At 44.9% G+C, this 27,135-nt stretch overlaps 1 long non-coding RNA gene across 1 annotated transcript in view; it reads right to left on the bottom strand.

Annotated features, from left to right (window-relative positions):
- The window catches only part of LOC142571188 (uncharacterized), a 58,249-nt gene that overhangs the window by 29,118 nt on the left and 1,996 nt on the right, over positions 1-27,135 (bottom strand). Inside the window, exons 2-3 of the long non-coding RNA XR_012825791.1 lie at positions 18,676-18,836; positions 861-955 (exon numbers count right to left, since the gene is read on the bottom strand). This is a non-coding gene — a long non-coding RNA (uncharacterized LOC142571188). The remainder of the gene's footprint in view (positions 1-860; positions 956-18,675; positions 18,837-27,135) is intronic.

The following is a 27,135-nucleotide window of genomic DNA, read 5'->3' as shown; positions in this document are numbered from 1 at the left end:
CAGCAGTACCATCATGCAAAACAAAAGAACTATGCCATGCGATATGGTGGACCAATGCAAGCCGGTCTCTAAAGTATGATTCGCCTTTCTCGCCGGTCGCGCAATGATAATCTCCTCCTTGTGGAGAAATTATGTCTGGCAGTGACGAGCTACGCCATCAAGAGTCCCACTCAGTGAAGTTGCTCGTTCTGGCTACCCGCACGGCCTGACCATCAGCACAGGCTTAGATTCAGGCACAAGCTTCGAGCGCGCGTGGGGCCTCCGATATGGTGTGATGAATAAAAATACGGCGACCAGCGCCGGCAAGCAAAATCGTATGTCAGGCATGGGATGGTGGTCCACTTGGTAAACACGATGAATTATTTGATGTCATTAGAAAGTTTTACCTGAACGCTTAATGCCAGCACCGTTCATACTAATGTGCCTTTAGAGAATTTGCATACACGTTCCAAATGGAACGGCAATGCGCCTGCATATAACTCTCACCTTGGTAGCGGAAGACCTTCGCTCCGCTGCCAAGGTAACGGAGTGGAGCTTTACGTTACGTAAAGCACCTGGGGTAGAATTCAAAAATAATTTTGGTATTGAGTGTTTTTGCCATTGACTGCATTAATAGTGACTTGCACTAATATTGGTCAAGCATGAGGATTATCTAACAACCTCTCTCAGTAACAGTTGTAGCGAAACAAGCTTTTTCGCAATGCGCACTCACTGCTTGAACAGCAGTAAAGCAATAATAGGGAGGTGTAGACTTTTGAGACGCCACGATGGGGCTGCAAATTACACACTAGAGCATATATCCTATGAAGGTCACTTACCAGGAACGCCTGGCAATGTTCACGAAGACAAATTTTACGTACCTGCATTGCTGTCGTCTTCAAATGGACTGAATTGCAGAATATCGTACTTGTTTTCATTCCGAGCAATTGCGGAGGCGATATACATGACAGGGTTCCTAAAAAATGGTTTCGTAAATTCAACCTTAGAATATATTTGGAGCAGTTATAAGCTCGGTCATAATTTCGAATTTATTGCAATAAGAAGCAAAAAAATATTTCCGTGCCAATAATTGAACACAGCTTTCATAATACTAACGTTGAAGTAGTAAGCACGACTCAATGTAGAAATGGAAATTTATAAAAAATTGACACGAGGGGTGTAGTAGTTTGGTTCACTCTAAACGTAGCATCGTTGCTGGTCTACCATATGTTTAAGCGCTTGTCAATGAGAATAAAACATTTGCTGAAAACGGAAATAGCGGTACACAAGGGGCATTTTTCCTTGAAGAAGAAGACGCGAAGAAGAGACTACTTCAAAGCAAACGCCGATATTATGCGCATACGAACTTTAATGCAACAGCGTTAGCCATCATTGCCCTAAATTAATTACTTCATCTACCAACGCACCTAGATACTGCAATTAATGCTGCAAAAAAACATACAGAAAACATACATACCGAAATATACATATTTTAGGATCAATCCTCTCGAAAGTATGCCTTCCAACCACGCCATCAACAAACATCAGTCTCTTTCCACGTAAGCACGAGGCTCTGAACAGGAGTTATGGCGCTTCAATGTAACCTGGGGCCTGACGAACCAACCGACTGAACTATCTCTCCGGGCAACATCCCAGTGTCAGGAGTTCAAATCCCCTGTTCTCTTCCTTTCTTTGTTTTCCTTCTTTTTTTCTCCCCCCTTTTTAATACCTCTTTCCTTTTAGTTTATCTCTCTACGGGGACCCTCTTTAAAAGGAATCTCCTCTATTATGTGTGGCTACACACGTGCAGGTCATAAATACGAGGTTTGTCCAGTTGAGTGCCATCTGTCCGGTTTAAGCAAGCTCAGATTGGTCCACTTTGACGGATCAAAGAAGGCATCACTGTAGGTTAAATGAGCCGTATAACTCCTGCGGTGACGGTGGAGTATCCGCTTCGCGTACAAGAGGACCGCGGTTCGAAACCCGGTGCCGCGCAATTTTCCACCGGGAAAACAACTGTGTGTTGAGAAAATTGCATAAACAGGCCTGGAGTGCGGCCTGATCCCGGTGACCAGAACCGGTAACACACTCTTTCACCAGAGCAGGATTGGCCACCTTGGTGCAGTACTTGGCCACAACCTCCTATATGGATACAACAATAAACCACGGCCCTCAGCCCCCAGCAGCCGCGAAGCAACTGACTACGGCGGCGGTCAGATCTGTGACGCAGCAGAAGGTGCTAAGAATCCCTGGCACCGGACAGGTCGCCATTGGAACCTGAACCTGGCAACGTTTAATGTTAGAACGATATCTGGTGAGGCGAGCCTAGCAGTGTTATTGGAGGAATTAGAGAGTAGTAAGTGGGATATAATAGGGTTGAGTGAAGTTAGGAGGACAAAAGAAGCATATAGCGGGCGCGTACAGAGCTACCGGGGCTTAGCGGAGAGACGAGAACTGGAGTCGGATTCCTGATTAATAAGGATATAGCTGTTAACATACATGAACTTTATAGCATTAACGAGAGGGTGGCAAGTCTTGTTGTGAAACTAAATAAGAGGTACAAATTGAAGGTGGTACAGGCCTACACCCCTACATCCAGTCATGATGACAAGGAAGTCGAAAGCATTTATAAAGACATGGAATCGGCGATGGGTAACGTCAAAACAAAATAAACTATACTGATGGGCGACTTCAATGCCAAGGTAGGCAAGAACAGGCTCGAGACAAGTCAGTGGGGGAATATGGCATAGGCTCTAGGAATAGCAAGGGAGAGTTATTAGTAGAATTTGCAGAACAGAAAAATATGCGGATAATGAATACCTTCTTCTGCAAGCGGGTTAGGCGAAAGTGGACGTGGAGGCGCCCAATTGGCGAGATTAGAAATGAAATAGACTTCATACTCTGCGCTAACTCTGGCATTATACAAGATGTGGACGTGCTCGGCAAGGTGCGCTGCAGTGACCATAGGATGGTAAGAACTCGAATTAGCCTAGACTTGAGGAGGGAACGGAAGAAACTGGCACATAAGAAGTCAATCAATGAGTTAGCGGTAAGAGGAAAACCAGAGAAATTTCGGATCAAGCTGAAGAACACGTATTCAGCTTTAACTCAGGAAGGGGACTTTAGTGTTGAAGCAATGAACGACAATCTTATGGGCATCATAAGGAGTGTGCAATAGAAGTTGGTGGTAACTCCGTTAGACAAGATAGCAGTAAGCTATCGCAGGAGACGAAAGATCTGATCAAGAAACGCCAATGCATAAAATTCTCTAACCCTACAGCTAGAATAAAACTGGCAGAACTTTCTAAGTTAACGAACAAGCGTAAAACAGCTAACATAAGGAACTATAATATGGATAGAATTGAGCATGCTCTCAGGAACGGAGGAAGCCTAAAAGCAGTCCAGAAGAAAGTAGGAATAGGCAAGAATCACATGTATGCGTTAAGAGATAATGCGGGCAATATCGTTACTTCAAGTAGCTGAGGAGTTCTATAGAGATTTATACAGTACCTGTAGCACCCACGACGATTATGTGAGAGAGAATAGTCTAGAGGAATTTGAAATCGCACAAGTAACGCCGGACGAAGTAAAGAACGTCTTGAGAGCTATGCAAAAGGGGAAGGCAGCGGGGGAGGATCAGGTAACATCAGAATTGTTGAAGGATGGTGGGAACATTGTTCTAGAAAAACTGGCCACCCTACATACACAATGCCTCATGGCCTCGAGCGTACCGGAATCTTGGAAGAACGCTAACATAACCCTAATCCATAAGAAAGGGGACGCCAAAGACTTGAAAAATTATAGACCGATCAGCTTACTATCCGTTCCCTACAAAGTATTTCCTAAGGTAAGCGCAAATAGAATCAGGAATGCCTTACACTTCTGTCAACCAAAGGACCAGGCAGGATTCCGTAAAGGCTACTCAACAATAGACCATATTCAAACTATCAATCATGCGATAGAAAAATGTGCGGAATATAACCAACCCTTATATATAGTTTTCATTGATTACGAAAAAGCGTTTGGTTCAATCCACACCTCAGCAGTCATGGAGGCATTACGGAATCAGGGTGTAGATGAGCCATATGTAAAAATACTGAAAGGTATCTATAGCGGCTCAACAGCCACCGTAGTCCTCCATAAAAAAAGCAACAAAATTGCAATAAAGAAAGGCGTCAGAGAGGGAGATACTATCTCTCCAATGCTATTCACAGAGTGTTTACAGGAGGCATTCAGAGACCTGGAGTGGGAAGAATTGGGGATAAAAGTTAATGGAGAGTACCTTAGCAACTTGCGATTCGCTGATGATATTGCCTTGCTTAGTAACTCAGGGGACCAATTGCAATGCATGCTCACTGACCTGGAGAGGCAAAGCAGAAGGGTGGGTCTGAAAATTAATCTGCAGAAAACAAAAGTAATGTTTAACAGTCTCGGAAGAGAACAGCAGTTTACGATAGGTAGCGAGGCACTGGAAGTGGTAAGGAAATACATCTACTTAGGGCAGGTAGTGACCATGGATCCGGATCATGAGACTGAAATAACCAGAAGAATAAGAATGGGCTGGGGTGCGTTTGGCAGGCATTCTCAAATCATGAACAGCAGGTTGCCATTATCCTTTAAAAGGAAAGTGCATAACAGCTGTGTGTTACCAGTACTCACATATGGGGCAGAAACCTGGAGGCTTACGGAAAGGGTTCTACTCAAATTGAGGACGACACAACGAGCTATGGAAAGAAGAATGATGGGTGTAACGTTAAGGGATAAGAAAAGAGCAGATTGGGTGAGGGAACAAACGCGAGTTAATTACATCTTAGTTGAAATGAAGAAAAAGAAATGGGGGGGCGGCATGGGCAGGACATGTAATGAGGAGGGAAGATAACCGATGGTCATTAAGGGTTACGTACTGAATTCCAAGGGAAGGGAAGCGTAGCAGGGGGCGGCGGAAAGTTAGGTGGGAAGATGACGTTAAGAAGTTTGCAGGGACAACATGGCCACAGTTAGTACATGACCGGGGTAGTTGGAGAAGAATGGGAGAGGCCTTTGCCCTGGAGTGGGCGTAACCAGGCTGATGATGATGATGAAAAATAATACCGCTAGCAATGTCCTTGCGGCAAAACTTCCTGGTCGCCGAAAGTTGATTAGGGCATGTTTACTGTACCACACTGTTTACAAAATGGCTGCCCTAAATATAAGTAAAAAAAGAACCCGCAAAAGCATTCACGGCATTTACATGAACCCGATAGAGGCGTGTCGAGTCGGTTTCTCGGGCCCGATTCGGCCTGTACAATTTATGTAAATGATGGCAGGTTGGGCGGAATGCGCGTGCAGTCGAGCTAACTCAGCCCGAGTGCATAGGGTAAGTTGAGTGAGCCCGAGCGGTTTTCAGCACGCATGCAACCGGGGACGGATGGGGCCAGCCAACGCTGAGATTTGCGCGGCGCCACTTTGCCGCCGCGATATTGCACGGCAGCGGAAATCTTATGAAGACATGGCAAATACTAGTAACGGGCAGTCAAGCATCATCATAATGATAAGTACCATGAAATTAAGATGTTGCAGAAGGATACGGGAGCTGGAAGCCCAGATTGAACGCGTTCACGTCTTGCCTCGACGCCGCGGGCCGTTGTTGTCCGGATTTTTCAGTAGGGAGTTTTTTTGAACATGGTGCCTTCGGACTCGGCCAGCGCTCCTTCTGACTAACCCTATTCGCGTCGGGAACAAGTAAAGATCGCCCTATAGTCTTCTACACAACAGTTTGCCAATTCGTGTAAAGGTGTCTCATCCCATTTCTGCGCAATATGTGGGTCTTCTGAACCTTGCGACTGGAAAAACCGCACTGCGAAATATTACAATATATTTTTTTCAATTGAAAGAACTTTTCGACCATACAGCTACCGTCATGCCACTGTCGTCATAACGCCGTGTTCATCACAGTATGTTCCTGTCACCGTTGTCACACCGTCGTCGCATCAGAATTATCATTCCCTTTGCATCTTTCCATCCTAATCATTATGCCGTCATTCAATCCGGATCATGCCGCTGTTGTCATGCTAACATCGTCACTGCGTCGTCATGACGCCGTCGTCATACACTTTATCATACGTTCGTTTTCGATACCTATGGAGAGCCGACTAATGTACTGTGGTTGAGCTCATCCTTAACGAGCGTGTGTTAACTTGGCGCACAATGGAGCTACCTCCCTGTACTCTTTAGCTCAGCGCTCCAGCATGTGACTACGGAAATATGTTGCACCAAGCGTTTATCGCCGGCCTTCCATGAAAGGACCGCGCAATTGCTATACGTATGAAAAGTGCTGTGGAAACATGGACTACCACTTTCTTAAATGTTTACAGCCACCGAATCACTACTAATCCTCCCAAAAATCCTCCTCCCAATCTAACCTAATCTAATACACCCCAATCGAGGGGTAAAGCGCTGTGGATTACTCCGATACCAAGATTTTCACGGTGGGTCGACAATCCCTCATTTTCTGAGACTTCTTTTGATCGGACCACGCCGCCGCTCTGCTAGGCTTATCGTCGACTATGCTCCAAACAGCGCCGTGGCAGGAAGGGCTGGAGATCGTGGAGATTATTGTGAAAGGGGAGGATGTACCCACCGAAGAGGTTACTGAGGAATATGGCTGGAAAACAGCATCTTCGAAGTGATTCAGCGCCATAGCTGGCCGAGTCCACCGCGGCGTAGGCGCTTCGAGCCAGGCTGGGCGTTGCGTCAGCGGGTCGCCCAGGATGAAGACAAGCGATGATGAATTGAAGAATTGGATAGTAAGAGCATCCTGTAACCCACCGATGCCGAAGGAACACATCAAAATCGGGCTCCGACCAAGGAGAGGGCCTAACATAACCAATACTGGGCCCACCGTCATAGGAAGGGACGTTGTCGAAGTGGCGGGTTTAACCCGTCGCAGGCCAGCGAGGCCGTAATCTCTCCCAACTATCAGCACAATATCGTGATTGCTAGCAGTCCTGAAAGGCACAGCGCAGACAAGTACTCAAGAATAAGGCTGATCCAAATTGGAGGCTAGTACTTCGAAATCAGCGCCTACGAAACGGCTCCGCACACCACGTGCAAGCGCGTGATATGGAAGATTTACGGCCACAATGGTCCTGCGGTCCTGGAAAGAAACATTGTCATCCACAGAAATCCGCTAGACGGCCTTAACGTACCAAACTTCGTAAGGTACGTCCCATCCCTGGTGATATGTTTTCTCTACCGCTGGACGTTTGCTACGCATGTGGCAAGCTTAGCCATCGAGAGGATCTGTGTCCGACCCCAGAAGAAGCAATGTGCAGAGGATGTGGTAGGCCCAACCCAGAGGAGTCCTACCAATGCTTACGGAAATGTGGCCTATGCGGAGGACCACACCTTACTGTCGATAAAGCCTGCAAGGAACGTTTACAGATACCATAGATTGTCAGAAGAGAAAAAGATGGAACGAGCCTACGAGGAAGCAAAACTACAACAAATTGGCAGCGCGCCCACCAACCGGGAAACTCCGGCGGAAATGCGCCCTTAATGTAAAGGTCGCTCGAGGAATCATTCCATGACCAGGATCCGCTCGATATCCAGGAGCCGATCAAAGCTGGAGGACGCTCCTCCTCCAACAGGGCCCAGGTGTGCTTCAACTGGCCTGGAGGAGCTCCAGACGCCAGGGAAGAAAATCATCAACGGCAGTCACCTGGGCCGATCGTGTCCGAGGAAGAGCTCACGGAACACAAGTAACGCACGAGTGAACGCCACAGCAAGAGCATAGCAGAGTAGAAAATGATAGGATAGGGCAAACAGATAGAGACAATGATAAGCTAAGAACTATCATAGACAAGGCCATTACGGAGATGGCAGGAGTTAGAGGAAGCTCTCAGATAGCCGCTACATATCAGACACCCTCTATTAGCAGTGGAACGTTACTAATGAGGAGGGTGACAAGGAGACACCCATGGACGTTACTAATGAGTAGGGTAACAAGGAGACACCCACGCCCGAGGAGCGGGCCATAACAACAAGTGAACAAGCGTCTACAAGGGCGAAATCTGAAGTGAGACAAATGTTCACAACGCTCAGCGAGAGTGTGACGCAGATACACGAAAGGCTGGTGCAATTCAAGTCAGGTATTGCAGCCATCGATGTCTGCACTAAGCACAGATTCCTCAAGATGGAAGCGTATCTTAACAATACGGTGGTCGCAGCTCTAGACCTTAAGGTCCCTGAACCTCTAGTACAACGCACGAAGTCTATCAGTCTCACTACACTAAAAAATACACCCCAGCCAAAGCAAGATGGCTGCGCAAACTAGTCAATTCAAAATGTGGCAGTGGAACTGCAGGGGCTACCTACATAAAAAGGCGCCCCTGCAGGAATTTATTTGGTGGCTACCTGAGAAACCACGTTACCCTACTCCAATAAACGCTCACCCCCGTCACTTTGTCCGAGTATCGCTACGTGGATTTAACCCGGCACCTAAAGTTTTTTATAGCTACGTGGATGACTACTTTTGTATTTTGAAGAAGCGAGACACCCAACGCTTCCTGGACTGCCTGATTACCCAAAATGCACACATACAATTCACCATTGAACACGAGAGAGACAACTTGTTGCCTTTCTTGGATGTACTGGTTCGTCGGGATGAGGGCGCTCTCGCCTTCTCAGTATGCAGGAAGCCTACGCGCACAGGTCGTTACCTCAGGTTTTATTCTTGTCATCTTGTGGGCCAGAAGACGTCCATAGTGATGTCCTTGATAACATGCGCCGTACGCGTCTGCTCAGACGACGATGCACTGATAAAAAAATTACGGACGATCTACCGTGAGGTAACCCGCAACGGCTACCCTAGTCGTTTCATATGCCGGACCGAGAAGTGGATATTACAGCCAAGCTCGGAGAACAGCACGATAATCTGTGAACGTGCAGCCATCCCTTACGTTCCAGGAATCAGCGAGCCACTGTCGCGCGTATTTTCAAAATACGACGTACGCATTGCCCACATCCCGACTAGCAAGCTCCGTAACCAGCTAATGAATGTAATAGACAGATTACCTGTTCAATCATTCCATGGAGTCGCGTAGAAGATACCGTGCGCTAATTTGCACAAACTCTATATTGGTGAAACACAGTAGTTCTTCAGACGCCTCAAGGACCACAAGCGTGACGTAAGAAATAATAGACACACGATGAATGCCATTGCCCAGCATGCGCAGGAACATATTCACAAGATTGACTCGGATGATGCCACTGTTGCGAAAGAAAAGACCACATCCTCCCGGCGGCTGCTAGAATCGCTAATCATTCAATCGACGCCAGCTACGATGAACGGGACATCAGGGACAATGCCTGTTATTTACGCACGTTCGTTACGTCACGTGCTATGGCTACATAAGTGATGACGATTTCCTGTGCAACTCAGCGAACAAGGAAACCGTACGCGGTTCCGAAACGTCGGATTATACATCAGACTTGGCCAGTGACCGTGATCCCCTTCATTATATTATATAGCTGAAGAGGAACAAGGGGTGGAGGGGTATCACAACCCTAGCTAGTAACAGGGCTACGCACATCAGCCACGATCTAAGGATGACCGGTATCGAGATGGAATACATAAACGCGAAAATCATTCCAAACTCTTCAATGGGCAATCAAGGTAGCATGTTTATTCTCAATGTCTATAACCACCCTAAGGATCTGAAGCAGAGATTCAAGGCCATACTTACCATAGAATTCAAACTAGCTCGAGACTCGCCGCTAATCGCTGCCGAAGACTTTATCGTCCTCAGTTATGCATGGGGTTACCCATAAAATGCGGACAAAGGGGACAGTCTATGGCGCGAAGCGACCTATCTAGAGTTAACGCTCATCACGGACCCAGCATTCCCAACTAGATGCGGCACATCAACGTGTCGAGACGTGACTTCCGACCTCACTTTCGTTCGCAACGCTTCGGAACCCACCTGTGCTAACTACGACTAAGACTTGGGTAGTGATCATAATATATTAAAGATCAACTTATCGATTAGGGAGAAGAGACTACGCAAATTTCAGGTCTTATATTGGGACGAACTCCGTAAAATCAGAAAGAAAATGGTGATTGGGGAAGCCAAGCTAAGCTTGGAACAACGGACCGCACAACTAAGGGAGGACGTTGGCGCCGCAACTAAAGATGCGTAAACGGATCTCCCGATCGACAAGATAGACCTCCGACTGGCGTACCTCCTGGAAGCAATACAATCCCTACTCAACCGATCGAAGGGTGAGAGACTCAACCGTGGGTTGAGAAAGAAAATTGCCGAAACCAATCGAGCGATAGAAGAGCACTGCAAAACACTCTCTAAGCAACAGTGGGATGAGGTTTGCAACTCTGTAGATGGCGAAACGGGAAAAAGAGGAACCCGGAATCAACTGAAGCACCTAATAGATGAGACCAACACGAAATTTAATCAACGCAACACGTTAAGTAAAATCCTGCACGTGGCAAAGAATGACGCATCCAAGTCATATTGTGTTGCACAGATAGTGAATAGGTACCTATCTGTCGAGGACACGCAGCAGCCACCCCCTTCCCGATTGGAATATACGGGAACAAAGAACCAAACTTTGGACGCTGAGTTCACAGTAGGAGAGGTCAGGACGGCTTTACACGACCTCAACGGAAAATCTGCCCCAGGTCCCAACAATGGACCAAACAAGATGCTTCGCAATTTCGATGACTGCTCCATACAGTACTTGACACAATTAGTTCACCAGATGTGGAAGAAAGGTAAGGTTCCTGGCGAATGGAAGACGGCGCACACGACTTCAATCCCAAAATCTAGCAAGCCCCCGGGCTCCGAGAATCTCCGACCGATGGCATTCACATTGTGCGCAGTAAAATTTGCTGAACATGCAATACTAAATCGATTATCTCGGTACCTGGAAGAGCACGAGGTTTACCCTCACACGATGATTGGCTTCAGACCTGGTTTATCTACGCAAGATGCCATGCTTCCACTGAAGAATGAAATAATCAGCCACAAGAATAGCGACACGAGAACAATACTGGGATTAGACATGGCGGACGCCTTTGATATATCCTCCATACATTTACACTCAAAATTTCGAAGATTGGTCTGGGTAGTCACTTTAATCAATATTTCGAAGCCTTTCTCTGTGGAAGGATGGCCACGCTCAAGGCTGGGGAAGCACACCCCAAGGAGCGGTCATCTCGCCCACTCATTTCAATATCTCCATGATAGGTCTCTCCAGAAAACTCGAAGACATCGAAGGCATAGAATACACCATTCACGCGGATGACGTCGTGATATGGTGTACCGGAGGCAGCGACGGCGAGATGAAACAAATATTATAGGACGCCGTAAACTTTAATGAAGAGTACTTCATCCCAATGGGACTCCGATGCTCAACCAAAAAATCGGAGTTCCTACTATGCCGACCTAAGAGACACGGCCACACACCCAGGGGATGACGTCCTCGTGGGGAGAACGACATAACACTCTATACCAGGAGCGGAAGCGTCATCCCAAGGGTCGACTCCATCCTGGTCCTGGGCATGCTGATAGAAGCCAACAGGTCCAATGATCAATTGATTCTACGTATCGCTCAGAAAGCAGGCAACGCAATCAGGCTCATCAAAAGAGTAACTAACCGCCCACATGGGCTTGGAGAAGACAACGTTGCCAGACTAGTTCACGCCTTTGTGCTATGTCACTTCGCCTACGTAGCAGCCACGAACGAGTGACAGCGTTCCGAAAGAGAAACTCAATGAATTTTATGGAAGGTGATCAAGGTAGCACTTAGGTTACCTTGATTACCTTAACTGCCTTAAGCTTCATGCAACTAGGGCTGCACAATACACTGGAGGAAATAGCTGAGGCACAAGAAAGAGCCCAGTTCATTAAACTCTCCATCCCGCCATCAGGAAAAGACATCATCAAACGCATCGGTATACTAATTAGAGCGCTACATAATAACGATGGAGAAATTCCCGAAGATCCGCGGAAGAATATCGCAGTCATGCCTGTTCCAAGGAATGTTCGCCCCATTCATAACCTGGGCAGAAGGCAAGCCAGAGGCGAAGCCCTACTGGAGCAGGTTAAAAATCAGGCTCCAGAGAGATCGTTCGTCGACGCGGCTTTCATGTAAAATAGACGAGCCATCACAGTGGTTCTTTTGAACTGCAAAGCTGAAGTCATCAACGCAGCTTGCCCGTACACCGCACAACCAGAAATTGCAGAACAGGTAGCCATTGCAATGACACTTCTAGAGCGAAAGACATCCAGCGTCCACAGCGATTCTTGGGCAGCCGTCCGATCAGTTGCCGAAGGAGACATCTCTTGACAAGCCCTGGCAGTACTCGACGAGAAGGTGGCAAACCCCGCAACATCATCTGGTTTCCAGCTCATATGGGAGAATCACCGGTGCTCCCGCGAACCTCAACGAATCTACCCACAATGCTTCACGAGGACTTGCCAACCGTGCAGCCACAAGGCAAGAAGATGCTGAGGTTCCAGATTGCGGGAACCACCTCCTGACGTACAAAGAGCTAACCAAGCTCTTCTACCTAGGCCGCAGGGTCTTCCCCTCTGCGCACAGTAAACTAAACAGACGTAGTTGTTCTGCGGAAACTAAACTAAACAGAGCTCAGGCCATTACGTTAAAGCTCCTGCAAAGATAAAGCTATCCGAACCCGCTTCTAATCAAGATCTATCCGGAGCTCTCGACACCTACAACATGCGACAATTGTAAGGACACCATAGATCTTAGTCATATTCACTGTCGTTGCTCCACGTTACGCAGCGAGCACAATACTGAAGAGGGGTGAAATGCAGCTGTACACAGTCTCACGCTCGAAGAACAGCTATGGGCATGTCAACGCACCCGCTAAGCGGCCGAAAGGCTTGGCCTTTCGGTCACAACCTGGAAGCGGCCCGCTTCGGGCTCGGAAATTAGCGCGACCTAATAGACCATAATAAAACTTTTCCACCCATCCATCCATCCATTACAATTTTTGCAGCAAGCATACGCGAAGAATGCTTAGTTTTCACAAGTTGAGGCTCACGCTGCCTTTGTGTGTAATAAACTTAGAAAGTAGCCAATGACAACGTTAAAAGTAAACATACACAAATGCACTAATGAGTCATTAGAGTTCGTACTTATCGCAATCAAATTTACGACAAAGGCGGATTACCTTTTCACGATAAGACCGCCGGTGTTCTGCCTAATTACACGGCTTGAGAGATAAAAGTCAAACAGACTAGTGTGCTAGAATATTTCAAATCCAATAGAACAAGTTAGGTTGGCCGAATCACGCCATTCAACGAAATCGGTCACAAACGGTCAACCATGCCCAACAGCTTTCACATAGCTAGCCCATGCGCTGCACGGCATGTCCGCCCAGGTGGCAGCGACTACAAAGTCAAAGGGATATTCTTGAAGGTAATTAGGACCGCATCAGTCATCAGTCGGTAGAACTATGACTGGGTTTTGATGGAGGATTGTGTACTGCTGCGAGTTCTACGAATTCAAGAGTGCAACTGCTGCCTTATCAACAACATCAGCCTGATTATGCCTGTATCAGCTTAATGACCGCCTAAAAGAATTTCTTATTCCATTTAGCCTGCGTCAGCGGAATATATTTTACACTTGCAAGTTTTAAACTCATTATATTTTATCTAGTCTCGACTGCTGGCACGTGTTCTTCGCCCTGACGTCCAAGCTATAAATTCTAAGACCACCGGTTTTTCTCTCAGCGCATTCCATTAATTGCCAAGTATCAGTTCACTTAAACGGACATTAAAGGCAAATATTAAGTCAAGCTAAAGTGACAGGCTAGTGCTGGAGAATCTCTAAGGCGTGAATATTATTGCGAACAGTGCCTTAATAATCTAGAACCTGAGGTAAATGCAGGACATGATTAGAGACTCCCCGAGCACATTCGAGCACTTGTCCGATGAAGAAAGCACTCCTCAGTTAAATTCTGCCTCTGGTACACAACCACTCGTTGCGAAAAAAGAAACATTATTGTATTCTGGAATAAGACGAAATAAAATGCTACCTTTTCGGTTATATTTTATTTTTATAAAAAGAACTGAATGGAATTAACCTTGACCATGACGTGGGCGGTCGAAAAGTTTCGTTTTCGCTCGACTCTGCGCCGCCCACGCTTTCGCGTTTCGCAAGCTTAGTTATCGCGTAGTGCTGCGCTGGTTTTCCTGGCTCGCCAAACTCTTACAAACTGCAAGTAGCAGAGAATTGAACTTCCACGTGATGTTTCCGGTTTCCAGAACGGTCGACTACACTCGACGAAAAAGGAGCTGCAGCGCCGAATGCACCGTTATGTCTTGGCTCGGTGACACCGTGTGTCGGGCGCCGTTTTACTCACCGAAGGCAGCAAAGAGTGGTGATGGCGTATGCAACGTCAACCCTCCCACGGTTGTGTGGCGGGTGATCTGAAATTCGAAAAAGGGTCTCGGGCTCTTGAGAGGCTATATTCTCGTGAACTATGTCGTTTCTTGGCACAAAAGAAGCGTTGCGAGGTTTTGGAATTATATTTAAACCGTCCACGTCGACTTATTATTTGCCTTTAGTATCTCTTTATGTAATAAACCAGATTCTTGCGACCCGCCGTGGTTGCTTAGGGGCTGTGGTGTTGGGCTTGTTGAAGATCATTGCGGACGGGTGGCGACGGAGAGGAGAAGTAGAAACAGGGCACGAGCGATACTATAAAAAATGGGGTGCTTGATATTTGAAATGACAGTGCCAACTCCAAGGCCTTCTCTGCAGTTCTCTGCGAGGTTGACGCGGTTATAAACAGCACACCTCTCACTTATCTCAACAGCAACCCGGATGAACTGCAACTACTTACTCCGTTGCACTTCTTGCTCGAAAGACGTTCGTAAGCGTTCCACAAGAAGCCGGCAGCTCTGATTGGACGTCATCGACAAGCTGAGATCTGCTCCGCCGCATGCGCTATCGTGATCGTCTCACAGCGGAGCAATATATACGATGGAAGCGGCCGTACCTGGGCCGCTATTTTGTAGCAATGCTTTATGCCTTATTCTATGCTATTATGATCCACCACACGCGGCCGTCCGATCCCGTTGATAATGCGGGCAGACCGTCGCCCTGACCACTGGTCAAGCGCGAAAAGCGTGATAAAGCATAGACTCGGAAAAGGCATCGCTACAAAATACCAGCCCTGCTCTTGCTTTGCTGCGCACTACAGTCCCCTTCGTGAACTACCTCGGGTACACTAAGGTGACGTCGTGGTTCTGCGTGACGACGGCGCACGTCCGCTGCTATGAAAACGGCACAGTTCTGTCAGTGTACCCAGGAAAAGACCGCATTGCACGCGTTTGTGCATTTCGAGTAGCTTTTAGACAGGCGACCAAGAGGCCCGTTCAGAAGTTGTACGCTCTCGAAGCAAGCAACCAAAAACCAGCTGCCGAGTGATCACCTTGGCCACTAGGGAATATGTTGAACATCATTGCCGACACATAGCGACGTGGAGGAGAAGGGAAGGAAGAAGAAAAAGCGCCCGACTGATAGAATAAAAAGATGGAGTGCGTGGGCTAGGGCTGGAGTCTTCATTCCGCAACAGGGCTGCTAAGCACGAGGCCGCGGGATCGAATCCTGGTCGCGGCGGACGAATTTCGATGGGGGCGATATGCAGAAACTCCCGTGTACTTATATTTAGGCGTAAGTTCAAGAATTCCAGATGGTCAAAAGTATTCCGGAGTCCCCTGCTACGGCGCGTCTCATAATCAGTTCCTGGTATAGGCACTTAAAATCGCATAATTGCCTGTACATTCCAGCGGTTAGCAACATTTTATGTCTATGCTGCCGGAAACATTGTTTATTTATTTTGTACTTTCGATGAAATTTGCTAAAGGTTGATTTTTAATATGAGTCTGTGTGACGTATGCGTCACTAGAATTTTCACTTGCTTCAAGATTTCTTCCCAGGATCACGCTATTGTCACATAGTAGTCATGGTGAATAATACTGCGGTAATAATGTGTATGACGAATATACCTTTTATGGGGCGAACTTGTGCCCACAAAATCGAGTTACACCTAAAATACAACAATAGCGGAGACCACGGTCAGCGACCATCGAAATTCTGATCACCGGGTCAAGCACGTCGTCTTTTATACGTGAGTCATCAAAGGTGCCAGAGTAATCACTGGTGCCTACGTGTCTTCCGGAAAGTTATAGACCATTCGCGTCTCGCGTACTGGAAATCAGAATACAGAAGCTTCGGTGACAATAGACAGTGGATAGAACTATCGATAACATTCCAGAAGATTTCAATACATGCAGGCGCGTCCTGCGCTGAGTGTTAACATGTTAGAGGATGCAACGCAATCACCCTATAAAAAAGCACATGTGTCACTATCTTGCCTCTTCATGATGTGTGAGTACAGCGACAAACAGGGAAGAGAAGAGACGATCACAAGCAATGTCAGTGAACTCAAGGTTGAATGCAAACACATGGGCAATATATGCAACGTGGTTGCCAAAAAAGTAGTTAAAATTATGGGGTTTAACGTGCCAAAACCACTTTCTGATTATGTGGCACGCCGTAGTGGATCACTCGGGAAATTTCGACCACCTGGGGTTCTTTAACGTGCACCTAAATCTAAGTACACGGGTGCTTTTGCATTTCACCCCGATCGAAATGCGGTCGCCATGGCCGCATTCCATCCCGCGACCTTGTGCTGAGCAGCCGAACACCATACCACTGAGGCCACCAAAGTAGTAAAACCAGTGAAAAAATTGGCACCTTGTACACCAAAAACCACGCACATTGCGCGTCCACATCAATTTATTTTAAAGGTTGAGTTCATCCTGTGCTCAAGTGATGGATGGCTGACTTACGCTCAATCAGTTTTAATCACTCATGAACTTGGTGCTGCTGTTGTACAAGGTGTACTGTTTTTTTTTTCAGCTTGGGTGAAATACGCTTTGTGTATATTGGCCATGCGTTTTAAATAGAGCTTCAGTTCGTAGACATCGCTTGCGATTCTCTCTTATTCGTTTTTGTCTCTTGTTGCGCTCACAGTTCATGAACAGGTTAGGCCTCGAATAGTTCTCACTACTATTGTCTCTTCTCGGCTTCGATATAAGCATTAAAGTATTTTTAGAGGTGTCCGAGATGCAGGACGAATGATTCATTATTCAGGCTGAGGAACATGGTGCGTCGTGCATTTAAGTTTGGTATTCACCTTTAAATTTGGATGGATGAATTCTGAAGCGCTTTTAAGTGTCAGCTCCTGCGCTGCTGAATAGAATAAGGTCATTTTTCACTTCCCGCTTTCTGAGATACCTCCCGTCATTTCTACGCACAGTAGTTCCCTATCAACGTTGTTCTACACAGCCACATAACAATAACCAGCCTTAATACAAACATATACTGTAGCTTGAAAACACTTGTAACCACGATATATGATTTTCTTCTGAACGTATATGGTAACAGTGCAACATGCGTAGGCCCTTCCTTGGTGTTCTTGAAAAGTTCTATGCTTCGACCGAGCTATGGCCTCGAGTTCTGGCATTTGTATTATTCAAAGCCCTTTCCGTCATTTGAAAGCACTTCATAGCTGAGGACTATGACATTGATGCAATGTATCTCTTGGTTTCTTATGCACGTGTTGGCCTAATCAGCCTCAAAATTACCGAAGTGTTAATTTTATATAATGTCATTATAAAGAAAACAGAAATACGTCATTTCTGGGAGACTTATATAAAAAGTCTTCCAATGCCCTGTCTTAGATTACGAGACAGTGTATCCTAACGGGCCTTCAAAAATTTGATATTATTCTTCCGTTATGACAATATTGAATGATCCTTCTCTCTGCTAATGGCCATTTTGAGAACACATTTTACTACTCGGTATAAGATATATAAACTGTACTACAGTGTCGCCGAAGCGAGGCATCCGGTCTGCAGCTTATTTCCTCTTTAAACTTCTAAAATATTGCAATGTTGATAAGTAGCTAATAAAGATTGCACGCTATGATTTTATTCACAGCATTGAATATTGTTAGAATGAAGTGCAAAAACATAACAGCAGCGCCAGACGACAATGAAATAGTTGCCACTTGCTAGGTTGTCTATTAAATTATTAAACCTTATGCGGTTGTACATTCATACCCGTTGTAGAACTGCGTTCTTCTCAGAGCATTATTGTAGAGATGGATGAAAATATGCATGTTAAGCTGACCAGATTTTCAATCCATGTCAGTGCTAAGCACTCTTGTTACTATATGCCCTTACTCAGTTCATGGCTCCCAATAGCATCGGGAGAAACCTCTAGTTTCATGAACGATCGACAGTGTTAAGGGTACATATGCTGTAAGTAAAATTGCTTTAATATTGCTAAACTTCGGTACGGTACTGCTAAACATTGAAATAGTATTTTATTTTATGGGACCTAAGCTACGCAATAGATATTTAGGGCACTATTTCCTTTTTTTTACTTTGGCTTCTGTCATTTAGGAAAAATAAGTTCGCTGAGGACTTCTGTGCAAGGCTTTGTAATTAAGTTCCAGTACTGGTCTCAGCAATTCGTTAGTTGTAATGGTACTTCGTTAGTTGTCCTATTTCATGTGTCTATGTAAATATATACTATTCCTCTTTTGAAGGTGATGGAAAAATTTGTTAAAAAGGGACACAATAATTCTGACACCATTCATCTTTGCTGCTCTTGCGAGCATCCAGCGTAGCTAAGTCAGATGTCTCATTGATCTCGATGTATTCTAACTGAACGCAGGGCTTCGATGTCGTAAAGGTAGTGTTCGCATCAGGGCTTCGCCTCAAAAGCCAGTACTTATGTGGAGGATGTAGCACCTGTAAAGGATAATGGGCGGGTATAGCGGCTTCACGCATAGAATATTGGCGATGTACTCGCCAAATGTTAGATCATACCAGAAACTCAAAAGAATGAAAAAAAAAACGTAACGTGACGGAGCGCTTCCGCAGTGGTATCATGCTGCTCTCAAGCGTGCGTTGGGTGAACAATGTGGGCTCCCGTCGGATGACGGCGAAAATCCATGCTGCTGCCGATGAGCTAGAGAACGCCCTGCCGCTTCCTCGTCGCCATCACGATGCAGCCGACCCTGTTCCCCGAACACACGCTTAGAGCAGCGCAATTTCACCGCGCAAGCACTCCGTTACGTGGCTTTTTTTCAAATTTCGCTCGATTTCTTTGCAACTCGGAAGAAAGGACTACGTGAGATGCATCGTCAACGAAACAACTCCATTGGTGTTTTCTGAAGGTGCTCTATAAATCTGCGTATCCTTCAGAACTTCACTTTGGCCTACTTGGTATTTACTGCATATCATATTGACCGCAAATAAAGACGGGGACAGAGGGAGAGAACATATAAACAGCACGGGCGGTAACTTTCAACTGTTTCATTCACAGCAGCCCGTGGGCATATATAGGCAAATAGAACGTGCGCAGATCGCAGCAAACAAGAATACACATCAGCTTAGCGTGGTAACCAATTATAAAAAAAAGCTACTTCTCACTCCGTGTGTATAAACTATTTGCGGTGATTTTAACTTTAATGTCACTTTGAAGGCACCAACAGGTTTGCACCTGGGGGGACAACGTGCTTTTATTACAGGAAAGTGATCTTGGCTGACTTTTGCGTGCACTAACATATCTTTAATGTTTCTCTTCCGGCGGTAGCTAACGCTTAGCACATCCGTGAACGCTTTTGGAGACGCTGGTTGGTAACATTGTGTGGCATTTTCGTAAGATTTTGTTTATGTTCGGGAGGGCATTATAATATTTTCCTGTAAAGGCTGGCGGTGTCTCAGATTATGGTGTAGGCTGTTAGCTAATTCTGACTGCCTCTCCAATCTAGAAGCGATGAAATAAACTCTGTCAAAAGAAACTAGTGGATAGTTTCTTTCTGCTAGCGCTGCTTTAAGGTCATGAAGTGGCGGATAGAATCGTTGGCTACGCTGCAGTGTCTTGTTTGTTTCAATTGTTGTCTACCGAAAATTCCTTCCTTGCAGTGTTGCGGGTGACGGTTGGAGTAGTCTAAATATTGCTGGCTATCCGTAAGCTTCCGGTAAGGCGTAGTTCTGAGTTCTTCCATTTTCTAAGTAGACCGTCGTGTCGAGGAAGTTGATTTGACAAGCAGAGTGGTGAGTAGTAAATATGCGCTTGGGTGAAAGTGGTTGAAAAGGCTAATTAGGTAAGTGAAAGCGATTGTGCTGTGTTCTCTCAATGTACATATATATATATATATATATATATATATATATATATATATATACATTGTCAATGTAACGCACACAGGTCTGGGGTTATACAGGACATGATTTGATTAGGTATCCTTCAAGCTGTCCCATGAAAATGTTGGCGTACATAAGAGTAAATGGTGTTCCCATGCTAGTGCCGAAAATTTCCACGAAGTGCATACAATCGTGCATACAATCGAATTCGAAATAGTTGAGCGTGAGAACTAAAATAAGAAGCGACAGGTAAAGTGAATCAGCGTGGGCTCGGGGATTGACTGAGAGGGATTTCGATACGGCATCGCTCCCTTCACTCACGCGTATGTTATTGGAAAGGGCAGAAAGACCTAAACTGGCTAGAATAGCGTGGTCGGAAAGGATTTGTTTGGCGATGATGTCGTAGATATAGGAAACTTGTGGGCCATGTCTTGAAAAAAGATGGCAAGGCGGGGAAGATGTTTCTCAGGTGGCGATCTATTAATTTAGGTAGTGAGTCGGTAGTTATATTGTTATTACACATTATAGCCGACCTGGGATTTCGGCTGTAACTATTTATTCTACGGGAACCTTACCCATTTGAGGAAGATATACGCGGTCTGCTTCTGTGTTCTTGGGCATCATGACGCCATATTCAGTTTGCGTGATTTGTTTGCTGAACAGGGGCTGCCCTATTATGCTTTCAAAAAGATTGCTGTTGTCTGAAGTTGGCTTAGATTCGGGCTTTCTGTAATGGGTGTGGGTGCTCAGTTGCTTGGTGGCCTGACTGTTGTATTTTTCAATAGGACAGATTACGATACTGCTGCCTTTGTCCGCTGGTTTGATTACAATATTTTTGTGTCCTTACAATACTGGGAAGCCATGCACATGTGCAAATCTTTATGGAGCCATCTTCGAGTATTTCAGCCAACTAGGTGATAGCCTTGATGAACTTGCGCTCTACAGTGAAGTTTTGGTTCTAGGCGAGACAGAAAATACAAAGACTTATACCTGACCCATAAGTTCAAGACATTGCTACCAATAGGTATGAAGGTTTCCGAGGGAGCTTTACAATCTATTCGCCGTGCTCAACTTAAAGCTATAGGTAACATAACCTAATTATTTTTCATTGGGTTGCTTGGTGCTTTGATTTTTTTCTTTTCTTCCATCGCTTTCTTTTTTCTTCTATTTATCTCTTGATAACATTCCAGTATTTTTTGCACGAGCAGCATTTTCTGCCGCTTCTATTCTCTTTCAGAGAGACGATAGCTCAATCATCTCAAAGAGGAAAAGAACCGAGACTTCAGACCGGATGTGACGAAGGAGTAGACAGGACGAGCGGTAACTAACTGCTCGTACTGTCCACCCCTTCATCACGTCCAGTCTTAAGTCGCGGCCCTTTCCCTCTTTAAACATATCGCACCACCTTCGTCAAAGTTCCCCCCTCTTGAGCTCAATCACCTCCAGTGACGTAGAATCACGTGAATCACAGATTACGTAACGTCATGTTTAAGATCAAGTAACACGTGATCTTAGGGCAGCAGGCACGCGGCTATTAAACCCGCGCATGCTACCCGACGACGCCAAGCGCAATGCGCAAATGGTGGTTGCGGCTTCAACCGGCGAGGAGCTATCTTGTTGAGTGCTTTGGTTTCCCTTTCCTTCATTATTTCCTACATTGAAATTTCAGCCACAGGTAATTTCACCGATGCTTTCGTTGGCATCATGTGTGTGTTGACATTATTTGGTCAATACTAAAAAAAATCTCACTCCTTGGTTTCCTTTTTCCCTCGTATCTATATATATATAGATATATATATGTGTGTGTGTGTGTTTATATGAGTCATTGCACGCCAACTGTCTCAACCTTGTCGCTCGACCATCAGCGCGTTCTTTAAAAAAAATTGAGGACTCTCTATTTAAAGCAAGAAGTCTTTCTGTAACACATTTTTTTTTGAAAAAAAAATTCAGCACATCTAGGAACATGTGAAGCTTTTTAGAAACCTCGAAAGTATGAGTTGTAAAACGTTTTGTGAAAAAATTTTCGCTTCTTAAATTAGGCGAGCACACCATTTTCCCTTGAAAATGAGGATATGCTTATCACTTAAAAAAGGTGTTATTGATCTTTGCGTTTCCGTGAGTTTTTTATACTGCACTAAATATGCAAAATTTGGTGCGCATTGGTATTCTTTTGCAGAAAGATAACTTTTACAGAAAGGCTATATTTCACAGTAACTACTTCGCAGCAAGTTGCACTGTAAGCGAAAAATAATTTGGGACGAATGTAATGTGAAATGGGGGGCCTGTACAGCTGGCGACAAAGTTGCAAAAAAGTTAGTTTTAGCCTATGTTTAGTCGCAAATTTAGCATTCAGGTGTTCCGGGTAAAAATACGCTAAATAGTGTACTCATTAGAAACATCCCTTGTGTACAAATTGAGAGACTTTTATCAAATTACTTATTGTTTTAAGAAAGAAAAATATTTTTAATTTGTGTTATACCGGTCTCTGTGCTTGCGCGTGTTTTCCCTTCGTAGGAAAGAGTCCTAGCGGTAAGTAGAACTTACGCGGACACTAAATTTCCTGATTCGATGGAGGGACATCTAGACAAACTAATAAGCTCCTCAAGTTATTACTTGAGTGATTTGTTAGAAAATATAAGCCTAGCCAATAAAAAAACGCGAGACCCAATAGAGCGCATTTAACCGGATGTCGCCGTACACCGACGGCCTGCATAGCGTCGTCACGCGGCATCGGAAAGTCACGCCGGTGAGTACAGAGTGCATACTAAGATTTAGAAATGGGCGAAAACTTTCAGAATAAGAAAATAATCTGTTGCTTTATTACAGCAATTATGTAGCAAATATCAGCCAAAACAATCGTGTTTTAGCGACCATGTTAAAAATCATGTTGGAGGTGTGATGTCGACTTGTCATTAAATGTTTTAGCATGCTTAACTTCAAATTACTGCATTTAAAAAGATGATGGAAAGAAATAAATATGTTTAGTTGCTCGCCCTCTCTGTCTTTCGTGTAGGTAATTGCTAAATTCAGACCAAATGAGGCAGTCCGCAGACCTTTGTGAAGCGCATGATTTAACATCTCATCTTCGGTAACTGAAAAAAGGAATGGGAAGGCTCGTTCGAGTTATCGACTGTAAAAAGGTTGCGACTAAAATCCTGAAACGCGCTGCTATGCTCTTCAAATGCATTATATTTTTTCACACAATACCTATTATATTTCAATGCTTGCACTTCCCCTTGTGGTCTTCTTGCAGCAATGTTGAGAAAAAGTTAAGAATGACGTCTCTTATGCATTACCAGGCCACAATAACTGCTTTAAATAAAAGGAGGGAGATTTCAAGTGCAAATATTTCCGGTACTGACTACTACAATGTATTTCTGTACTGAGTCTACCGAAACATCTGAACTTTTACTGGTGATATCTGACAGAGAAGTCAGACTATATATGCTGAAGCGTGGAAATTCTCATCCAGATCTGCTTAGAGGATTACAGTTTTGACTGTGCCACTTTTGAGTTATAGAATAAGAAAGGCATCAGATACTTTTCTTCGCGGTTGTGCTTAATAGTATTTTTGTATATGCGTGTTTAGAGTGGTCGCACTCATTCTTTCATATGTCGGATCGCAGGAATATAGAACGCATGCTATTGATTTCGCACACGTTTATTGCATCCGACATGGAGGAAGGAAACCCAGGACAGCCCCCGACCAACACGAACGTATTGGAGAGAGTATGGTGGAAGTCACGTGGTCTTTTTCGCAAAGGAGTGCTGGGACGGGTACGCAAAATGTCAACATTGCCCATAGCAACCACGCTCACGAAGCTTTCGCTGCTGCTCTCGGTCTCTGAAAAGTGAGAAGATTTTTCCGCCGATGTGCTTTTCGCAGCACATCTTGTTCGCGAAAAATGCTGACTTTGGAATGTGGTGTGTATGTAAGCTTGTAAGTTCTGTTGGGCCTGTGTGGGTGAGTGTCAGCCACCCTCAAATCTCTGATGTTTTGCTAGCCTCACTACAGAAATACATTGTCGCTGTAAGTACCGGAAATATTTGCAGTTCAAATTTGCCTCCTTTTATTTAAAGCAGTTATTGTGGCCTGTTAATGCATAAGAGACGTCATTCTTAACTTATTCTGAACATTGCTGCAAGAAGACCGCCTACGCAAGCTATCGCAAAGGTAACATCTCTCCCGCGACACTAGCGATCCTCACTACACGCATATCACCCGGACGGGCCATTGAGCTCGTGTGGGTCCCGGCTCACTCGTACATGGAAGGCAACGCAGTCGCCGACCATTATGCCAGAGAACTTTCAATCCGGGCCGAGGACGAGCCAGAGCTACCGCACTCCGTGACAAATTACAAAGACATAACCCAAATATACAGAGGCGGCAGATATAGGCTTCCCCGTCCGCATCCGTAACTAAGCCGAAGGCAGCAAACGATTGTGCGACGCGCGCAAGCGGGGTTGCTAGCGCATCCCATGCTCTTGCACAAGATGTTCCCAGCAGAGCATGACAGTTCATGCCGATTTTGCAGACGATCGGAAGGCACTCTACCTCACATTCTTGCAAAGTGCACTAAGCTCAGGAACACCCCACCATCGATACCCCCCACCATCCCCAGCCCCAACCCCCCCGAGCGATGGAAGACCTTGTTGTCCAGCCCCGACCTACCGACCCAGCTCCCGCTGGCGGCTAGGGGCCAGGAACTGCTGTACGCATATGGGACCTGAGAAGAAGGTTCCACCCCATATGGTGCCAGCACGCACCAACCATTATTAAGGGCTCAGTAAAAGTTGATTTTCTCTCTCTCTCAGCCAGCAACATATACAATAAAGCAATCATGGCGCCGGTCTTCGTCATCTTTTTCAACGTGCCACGGAAAAAAAAAACAGGAGCGCGTTTGCTTCACTAAAACTCCTACAAAGGTTTAGTAATCTTTGTTTTGACGCGCGTCGGCCCCACACATTTCCAGCGGTTCGTAACAATGCAAGCTCAAACTTCGCGCCCAACTGCTCCGGCGTGCTGCAGAACGGCTGATTCGATGTGCAACATTTTTATAGTCGATAGCTCGAACGAGCCTTCCCATTGCTTTCTTCAATTATCGAAGACTGGATGTTAAATCCTGCGCTTCATAAAGGTCAGCGGACTGCCTCATTCCGTCTGAATTTAACATCTAACTACAAGAAAGACAGAGAGGGCGAGCAACTAAACGTATTTATTTCTTTTGATAATCTTTTTAAATGCAGTAGCTTGAACATAAGCATGCCAAAACCTTTAATGACGAGTCGAAATCACTACTCTAACATCATTGCCAAAATGGTCGCTAATATACGATTGTATTGGCTGATATTTGCTACATATTTGCCGTAATAAAGAAACAGATTGTTTTCTTATTTTCAAAGTTTTCGCCCATTTCTAAATCTTACTGTGCACTCTGTACTCGCCGGTGTAATTTTCCGATGCCGCGTGACGAAACTATGCAGGTCGTCGGTGTACGGCGACATCCGGTTAAATTCACTCTATTGGGGCTCGCGTTTTTTATTGGCTACGCTAATAATTTCTAATTGAACCACTCAAGTAAAAACTTGAGGAGCCGATTGTCTTGTCTAGATCTTCCTCCATCTACTCAGGAAATTTTGCGTCTCCGCAAGTTCTACTTACCGCTAGGACGCTTTCCTACGAAGGAAAAACGCGCGCAAGCACAGAGACCGGTATAACACAAATTCAATTTTTTTCTTGCTTACCACATAAAATAACTTGATAAATGGTTCTCAGTTTGTAGGCAGGGGATTTTTCTAATAAATACACTATTTAGCGTATTTTTAGCCCGAACTACTTCATGCTAAATTTGCGACTAAACGTATGCTAAGACTAACTTTTTTGTAACTTTGTCGCCAGCTGTACAAGCCATTTCACGTTATATGCGTCCCAAATCATTTTTCGCTTACAGTACAACTTGCTGGGAATTAGTTACCTTGAAATATAACCTTTCGGTAAAAGTTATCATTCTGCAAAAAAAAATTATAATATGCCCCAAATGTTCCATATTTAGTGGCCGTATAAAAAACGCACGGAAACGTAAAGATCAGTAACACCTTTTTTAGATCGAATAGCCTATCTTCATTCTCAAGGGAAAATCATGTGCTCGCCTAATTTAAGGAGTGAAAATTTTTTAACAATGCGTTTTACGGCTCATACTTTCTAAAAAACCACATGTTTCTAGCGGCGCTGAAAAATGTTTTTTCGCAGAAATGTTTTACAGAAAGTCTTCTTGCTTTAAATAGATAGTCCTCTAATTTTTTCAAAGAAATCTCTGATGGTCGAGCGCCAAGGTTGGGACAGTTGGCCGTGGAACGGCAATGATATATATATATATATATATATATATATATATATATATATATATATATATATATATATATATATATATATATATATATATATATATATATATATATATATATATAATCTTCATCTATGAATTTTTCGGATCCAGCTTCAGCGAAATTTATACGACCGTATTTGCAACACTGCTTAAAATCTGAAGCGTTCCCGCTCATGTGTTTCCAGTATTCAGATCAGCGCCATATAACATTATAATTGGTTTGTAATGTGCATCTCTTAATATATTGTCGTTTATTACGAATAATTTAGGGGCTGCGCTTTTAGAAACTTCATGCCCCCTTTCTAATGAAGTAAAGGTAGTTCGTAATGAGTTGTAATTATTGCTTGCTTTTACTTGAAGGTTGCTTAGTACTACCATGGAAGCTGTTACGTCTTACAGATGCCAAGGTTTTCATTTAACGTCTACACATTCCTGGTCTTTACAGATCGACAGTGTTATCAATAAAGGTAATCGCATGTTAGGTTATATCCGTCGAAACTTCTGTACGCCTC

Source organism: Dermacentor variabilis, chromosome 2 (genome assembly GCF_050947875.1).
Source record: "Dermacentor variabilis isolate Ectoservices chromosome 2, ASM5094787v1, whole genome shotgun sequence".
Lineage (NCBI taxonomy): Eukaryota > Metazoa > Arthropoda > Arachnida > Ixodida > Ixodidae > Dermacentor > Dermacentor variabilis.
The sequence above is the reverse complement of the archived record's forward strand: the minus strand, read 5'-3'. Positions and strand labels throughout refer to the sequence as shown.